This window comes from Molossus molossus, unplaced genomic scaffold (assembly GCF_014108415.1).
Source record: "Molossus molossus isolate mMolMol1 unplaced genomic scaffold, mMolMol1.p scaffold_m16_p_1, whole genome shotgun sequence".
Lineage (NCBI taxonomy): Eukaryota > Metazoa > Chordata > Mammalia > Chiroptera > Molossidae > Molossus > Molossus molossus.
In genome coordinates, this window is record NW_023425344.1 from 165960293 (window position 1) to 165968829 (window position 8537).

Below are 8537 nucleotides of genomic sequence, written 5' to 3' on the forward strand. Positions count from 1 at the left end.
GTATGCAGAATTATGTGGGACTGACTACTGGAAGAAGTGGGGGTTTTTTTGTATCTGAAAGTTTTAATTACAGAAAAATATCTCAGATTTCTGGTCACTGAATAAATATCCTCTGTTGCAACAACAAAATAATCTAAATTCGGGCTTTTGAGAAGCTAAGTTTAATGATTTTAGGTTTTACCCATGCTCTAATTCCTGAAAATAAATTAGATGAAAATTACAAAACACACTGAAATGATGGAGCTATTTCTTACAAGTCAAATTATTTTAATTTCCAAATGAAACAGGTATTATTTTAGAATTTTAATGACTACCTTATTTTTCAAACACTATAATTTTATATCTTATTGTTTTTTAACTTGAACCCACTAAATTTACAACTGTGTCTTTTTTCCTATATATTTTTTCCAATTTTTATTTTGAATAATTTCAGACCTATATAAAAGTTGAATGAGTAGTACAATGATATTTGCGTACTCATCAATCAGATTCAGTTATTGTTATTGTTTTATCACATTTGCTTCATCTCTGCACACACAGGTGCACACATGTGTACATGCACAAGCACACACACACACGCCTTTTTGAGATTGAACTATTTGCAATTAAATTGCAAATCAGAACACTTCATCTGTAAATGCTTCAGCATATACCGTCTAAGAACAAGAGTGTTACTCTGTTAAGTCCACGATACCATCCTCATGCCCAAGAAAAGTAACACTGATACAACTGCGTTTGATAATCTATATTCAGATGTCTCCAAATACCCTAAAACGTCCTTTTACAGTTGTTTTTGTTTTAATCTGTGATTCAAACACAGATCACACATTGTTTTAGGTTTTGTGTTTTTATTCTTGAGCGGTTTCACTGTACTTTAATTTTTCTTTGGTCCTTCATGACACTTCTGAAGAGTCCAGGCCAGTCTTATAGAATAACCCACAGTCTGGATGTGTCCAGTTGTTTTCGCATTATTCAACTCAGGGTAAACTTTTTTTTGTCAAGTGTAGCACATAGGTGATGTTGTGTTCAATAGCTACTCTTCAATGAACAGCGGACGACTCATTGACATACTTGATGTGTCTTGAAGCTCACAGCTTACTCCTACAGCTCATGCTGCATTGGTCTGAGGCAGGGTCAGCAAACTACAGCTCATGAGCCAAATCTGGCCCACTGCTTATTTTTGTTTGAGCTCTGAGCTGAGAAGGGTTTCTATGTTTTTAAATTATTGAAAAAAATCAAAAGACTATTTCATGACATATACAAATTATATAGTATGCACATTTCAGTGTCCATGAATAAAGTTTTATTGAAACAGCCACACATATTTGTTTACATAGTGTCTATGGCTGCTTTTGCACTGTAATTGCAGAGTTAAGGAATTGTGACAGGGACCATATGGCCTACAAAGCCTAAAATACTTCTATTTGGCCCATGTCAGAAAAAAGTTTTCCCATTTCTGGTTTATGCTACTCTAAATTCTGACACCATTGTCTTGGAGGTAGATAGATTTCCATTTGCAAAATCAATGTAACATACTAGCACCTGTATCAGTTGTATTTTGCTTTCTATACATTGAGTTGACAATTTCTGTTTCATATCACCTTAGTAAAATAAAGTGTGATTTGTTTCATAAACTTAAAGATTGTTCCACATCCACAGTTGGTTTAAGGATTTAAATTTAGTTTACTTAATACAGCATGGCTTTGATTGATTTCCAGGGTTAGTCAATTACAGACTAAGTCATTTGTTCAATCAAAACCATCAGGAAAATCGACACAACCTAAACTCACTTCAATTCACCGATACACTGGAACTCTTTCTCTAAATGTGTTTCTACAGCACTCCGAGGAAACGTAAATCCAGGCCATTTCAAAACCAGTTTTTCAAATGTATTTTTCAACCCAAACAAAGGTAAAACCTTGATCAAAGATTGTTTAAGATACACTTTCATTTCCCAAGTGCTAGTCACAAATAATCTGAATTTACCAAGGCAATAAGTATTCCTCACAGACCCTGCTGCCGCTCTCGGTGGGCCCGCTCCTTGAATAAAAGATGTTCACAAGGTAACAGGATTCTTCTTTTCTCCATAGTTCACCTGTGACAGCACTACCACCTCCCAGCCACACACCTAGAGGGGGGACACTGGAGGAAGGCGTTTAGCCACTTCCACCACCTTAAAAAGCAACAACATACCTTCCACAGAACAACGGCCTATTACTATGAGACTTTTCACGTACTTGCATTTTTCGAGTACAATAACAAAATGATGTGTGCAAGTGGTTCCCACAATATTAAGGTTTCTGTGGCACAGGCATTTTGCCAGTGGTTTGAGATCATCCTGATCCTTGATTAACGGGCCCTCATAACGCAGACAATATGCAAAGATTATTTGTGATTGTTTATTGACGTAAACCAGGGCTTGCAGAAAGCAACTCTTCTGTCTCTTTTCTGTTTCAACACACGCACCTTGGAAGATGGTCCCATGTGTGAGACACTGCCAGGCTTTTGCCAAACATTAAAAATAGTTTCCATTTCCTCTCACTCGTGGAGGGGCTCTCAATGCAACTGACAGGAGTGATATTACTCTACGGATAACTTTGGTGCCAGTCTAATTCATAAACAAAAAAAATCATTCCTGAATACTGGTATTTTACTATTGATTACAAAGCCCTTGTGACATCATATTTCAGAACCACAGTAAACTCTCGATTTTTGTAGACTTCGATTTAACGGACTTCGGATTTAATGGACAAAGTTTCCTGTCCTTATGTCCTATGTGGAAATTAACACCCTGCTAATTTAAAATGCTTCTAACCAAGATTGATTACAATGAAATTAACAGGTTATTTTTTTGTCATTAAGTCAGTTATTTTTAACAAATTTTAGCGAATAGACCATATGTTGGAAAAAATACTGTAGTAAATTCGCCGACATAAATAAATATTATTACATATCTACAGCTATAGTCCACATATTTAAATTCAAGAGTCACTGCTCTTTAACAATGTTAGCTAACGATTAGCACCTGATCTCACCGCATGGCCCGTGGTAATGGTTCTGTCATTGCCTGGGGAGACTTTCTGCAGCAGTTTGAACCCCGAGGAGATGTTCCCACGGGCGCTAAGCCGCGTCCCAGGCGTGGGCACGCTTACTTGTGTGACTGGTGAGTGCATGCATTTGCTAGACCTATTCAGTATAAATTTAAAATTACAGCAATACATATAGAACACTTTTCTGTGAAATTAAACTTCTCAGACATACTTAATTTTAATTACACAAATGTGTCTACATAAGTAAAAACAGGCAAACGAATTTGTGAAATTTTTAACGTACGCATTCAGAAAACCCGCTTTATTATACACCAGACTTTCGGGTTCAGCCGACACCGCCCGCCCGAATCCGTCCGCTCTGTGGACGTTGACCCGCCCTGGAACCGAGCCTTGGCCTCTCTTGATTGAAGTGCCTCCAAACCTGGGAAAGTCCTTCCAAAGGACAAGAGACTCCCCCACCCTGTGCACGGACGTACAACCCCAGATGTTCCACGACCACGGAGAACTCGATCTTTCTGGTGAGTATGTTCTTCGGAAAAAATAGTGAATTCCAGGGAAGCAAATGTCAGATCAACCACACTCGGCCTCAGAATTACAGTGGAGAAATGTCTGATTTTGATGATTTGGCTCAGGGAACTTCCCCCTTGTCAACTACGGAGGCATGATATACGGAGCATGACGTGTTCCAGGTGTGTGCAGACTCTTTCTGTGTCTTTACCATATAAGCTGCCGTGTTCAGCAGCTTCTGAGACGGGGGCACTGCCCCCCCTCCCCCCTCTTCATTTATTTCTGGGGAATTTGGACGAGGATCATCATATGTGAAATTCAGTTATTTTCTTCCACAATATCAAGACATATAGTAATAGATTTATTAATTTAGTAAAGCTTAATAAATATACAATTTAATGTGAAATGACACTAAAATTATTAAAACATTTCTTTGTCCTTACACTTAACCTGCCATTAAAAAAAAAAATCCCAATTCCCTATAAACAAATGGGCCGTAACAGGCATAAAATAAATATTATTCAGCAAATTTTATTCAAGGACTAACATGACTGAAGGCATTAGGAACATAAAAACGCATCTGAGCCTCTTTAAACCCCAGTATCCTCTAATCACTGGTTTATTAAAAAAAAATACTCTAAGGTTTATAGAATTAGTCTGGTTCCATTAGTTGATCAAGTTACTTACGCTGTCAGCAATTCAAAAGAAAACAATTCCCTGTGTGTGTGCATGTTTGCTTGCTTGCAAATGTTTCATTTATTTTATAGTGTCTTTTTATATTAAAAATCCAAGTTGCTGAAATTTGTCTTGTCATTAAAATAGTGTGAAAATCAAATCAGTCTTCATATTGGTGCTCTTCTCCCTGCCGATCTCAAACGACTGATGACGCCTACAGCAAGGTTTTGTAAAATGGAAATTCCTTAACTGTTCATGAAAACAGTTTTTGTACGTGGACATGATTTGCCTCTTTTCTAAATACTCTGTATCAGTGTTTTAAGTTCGGGCTTATTCCCTTGCCAAGGATGTCTTTCCATGCAACTTACATGTAAAAAATAATTTTTTAGAAAGTGAAATGACTATCTACTGGTTAAGGGGTATTTTCTATAGGAATTAAATAATGTTTAGTGGGTAATTACTTTCTAAATGACAAGAAAACAGATTCTCTTTGATTCGGAATGATTGAATACCAGGATATTCTTATTCCCCTAAGAGTCTCATTATTTAAGTCACCTGTGACTTAATGGCAACTCAAACATTTTTTTTAAACAAAATTTAATTTTTGATGATGTGGCCTCCCCATAATAATGACCAATTATTGTATAGTAAATGAGTAAGTATAGGAAATTAGGCTAAAGCAGTCAACACACTTTGGACAGCCTTTTAAAAGTCAACCTAAACAATAAAACGAATCATTGACATCTGAGAGCTAAGCCCTGTTCTAAGCACTTCACATACTCAATGTAATTTAATCCTCACAATCCTCTATGGTTGGTGATACCCATTTTACAATAAGGAAACTAAGGACTGACTGGAGAGGTTGGCTAGTTATTATTTGTTTCGTCCTCATAAAAGCAGAGTGTAGAGGAATAAAAGCTATTTTAGAAACTCATTTTCTATCTATTTAAATCAGGATTATTTTAGTGTTCACTCAACATAAGTTGCTAAATTCCCTGTCTGAACATATAATTCATGCCAAAACTGAAGAGAGGACTTTCATTTTTAAAAGTATTTCTCATAATAATTTTATAGGAAAAAATTGATAGCTAAATTAGCACTTGAGAAAGGCCAAAGAAAATTATATACCGTATATAATTATGCCTCATTATGACCTCTGCACACTTTCCAGAGAAGTTAGGCATTAAAAACACACAACAGGAACACCTTAAAGGTCAGAATCTGATGAAAGAAAAATGCAATAGTTCATTATGAAGGACGAGATTAATGTCCTAGTAGGAACTTGGCTTTTTTTGGGGGGGCGGGATATTTTTTAAACATTTTATTTTATTTATTTTATTTTATTTTTTGTTCATCTTCATCCGAAGTTATTTTTCCATTGATTTTTAGATAGAGTGGAATGGGGAAGGGGGGAGAGAGAGAGAGAGAGAGAGAGAGAGATCAATGTGAGACAGACACATTGATCGGTTGCGTCCCACACGACCTCAATAGGGGCCAGGGATTGAACCTGCAACCCAAGTACATGCCCTTGACCAGGAATTGAACTCTCGACCTTTTGGTCTGTGGACTGATGCTCTAACCACTGAGCCAAACCGACCAGGGCTGGATATTGAATTTAATGGTCATATCTCTTTAGCTTCCTTTAATCTGGAAATATTTCCCCAGACTTTGTCTTTTTATGCTATTGATAATTTTAAAGCATAGACTCCTCCCTTTACAAATAGATTATTACTCGTGTTTGTCTGATCTTTCTTCATGATTAGACTGAGATCTTACATTCTCAGCAGAAATATTGCACAGTGGTATTCTATCATTAAGGTATCATGTCTGGAGATAAACAGTGTCCATCTGCTCCCCATTAGTAATGTTCATTTTGATCATTTTGTGGGGAAACACTTTAAAACCATGTAAATACCCTGCCCCTTCTTAAAAATTTTCCTACATTTAGCATCCAATCATGTAATTCTTGATCATATCCATACCAACATGCTGCAAAGTTATGATTTCCCAACACTATCACTTTCTCTGCATTTACCACATTTACTTGATATTTTGCCTTAAATAAGATCTCTCCTTTCTCATCTATTATTTTTCCATTTGCAATAGGTATAAATACCTATTTCCCAATTATTTATGATTCATTACTGTACTTTATTTTAGTGCTCTAATTGTCCAGATTTGGTTAGTGAGGGCCTCTCCAATCTAGCTTTTGTATTCTTAGGACATCTTTTAAACAATCCCTTACTTGGTAGTATGACGAGGAGTTCCAGATTTATTTTGTGCTTATCTGCCCCAATCCTTGAATCAGCCATTTCTCTGCAGAGCCTTGGTTGTTTTTAGCAGAGATTGGCATTAAAGACCACGATCTGAGTCCCGGGTGTGCTTGTGGCTACAGGGTAGCTTTGCTTCTTGACTTAGCCCTTTTAGTCAACATGGCTAGAAAATACATGAATGTGTTCATACATATATGTATACATACATACAATTATATACAAGAAAGACGTTTATATACACAAGTGTGTATATATGTATGTACACATACATAAACATGCATATACACACATATATTTGTCTTAGAAATCAAGAGTTCACACCAGTGCCTCCAAATTCAGCTCAACCCACAAGACTCTTCCTTGACTTCTCTAATTCCGTATTTATATTTCCCTTCTTCCACCATAAGAACCCTGGATACCAACAACATCAAACACATTTGCTCATTTGCTGAATACTATGATATATTTAAAATTATTTCGGAATTGCTTCAGAACCACTATAGTAAACACATCTGCTGAAAGGAGTTCAGGATTCATTTGCAATTCCCTCGTCCCTGCGTTCCCGTTCGCGTACACCCCACCGGCTCAGGATGGTGGGCTGTGGTCAAATACTCTTTCAAAGTTCTAAGTTACTGTGTTACTAAGCTATTGGCTCCTTTCTCCTCCTCCCTCTCCTTCCCCCTTCCCTTCCTCTGATTTTTCTGCAGCAGTTATCCCTACTCACCTGTCTCTTCATTACACTCCATGCCACCCTCACCCCTACCAACAACGGGCAACTTCAAGGTTTAAAATCATGCTTAAGTATCGGCTGTCATCAAAACCTTTCTCTCAGGAGTGTTGTCTCCATGCACTGTACAGAGACTCCCAGCTGGAGGGGCCAGTCAGGATGAAATCCATCCAATATTCTGCTGGCCAAGTCACGACAGCATACAAATGGAAATAAGTTTACCCAGAGCAAGGGTCAAATTTTCCTAATTTCAAAAAGGCACTTAGAGTCAAGTAGCCCTTCCTCAGCCCTTTTTCCTATTATGTTGTCATAGGACTCTCCATTCTACACCACGTGCAAATATATTTTTGAGTTAGTGTTTTTGTTTGTTTGTTGTTTGCATATATATCCAGAAATGGAATTGCCGGATCATATGGTAGTTTTATTTTTTGATGAACCTCCATACACTTTCCCATCGTGACCGCACAAATTTACATTCCCATCAACAGTGGACATGATTTCCTTTTCTCCACATCTTGCCAAAACTGATTGTTTCTAGTTTGTTTTATAATAGCTATCCTAACAGGTGTGGGGTGATACCTTATTGTAGTTTTGATTTGTGTTTCCCTGATGATTAGTAACATTGAGCATTCTGTCATGTACATAGGTCATTTGTATGTCTCCTTTGGAAAAATATCTTTTCATATTTCTGCCTATTTTTTAATTGGATTGATTTTTTTTATTGCTATTGGGTGATATGAGTTTTAATGCATTTTGGATATTAGCCCCTTATCAGATAATGTGATTTGCACATATTTTCTTCCATTCAGTAGGTTGTCTTTTCCTTTTGTTGTGGTTTAGTTTCCTGTGCTGCACAGAAGCATTTTAGTATGATCTAGCCCCACTTGTTTATTTTTGTTTTGGTTGCTTTTGCTTTTGATGTCAGAGTTTTTTTAAAAAATCATCACCAAGATCTGTCAAGGAGATTACTATGTTTTCTTCTAGGAGTTTTACTGTTTCAGGTCTTAGGTTCAAATATTTAATCCATCTTTAGTTATTTTTGTGTATGCTCTAACATATGTTCCACTTTAATTCTATTGCATGTGGTTGTCCAATTTTCTCAGTACCATTTATTAAAGAGCCTGTCTTTTCTTCATTGTGTATTTTTGGCTCCTTTGTCATAAATTAATTGACCATTTACGGGAGAGTTTATGTCTGGGCTCTCTGATCGGTTACATTGACCGATGTGTCTGTTTTTATGCCAACACCATGCTGTTTTATTGCTATAGAGTTGTAACATAGTCTGAAATCAGGGAGTGTGATGCC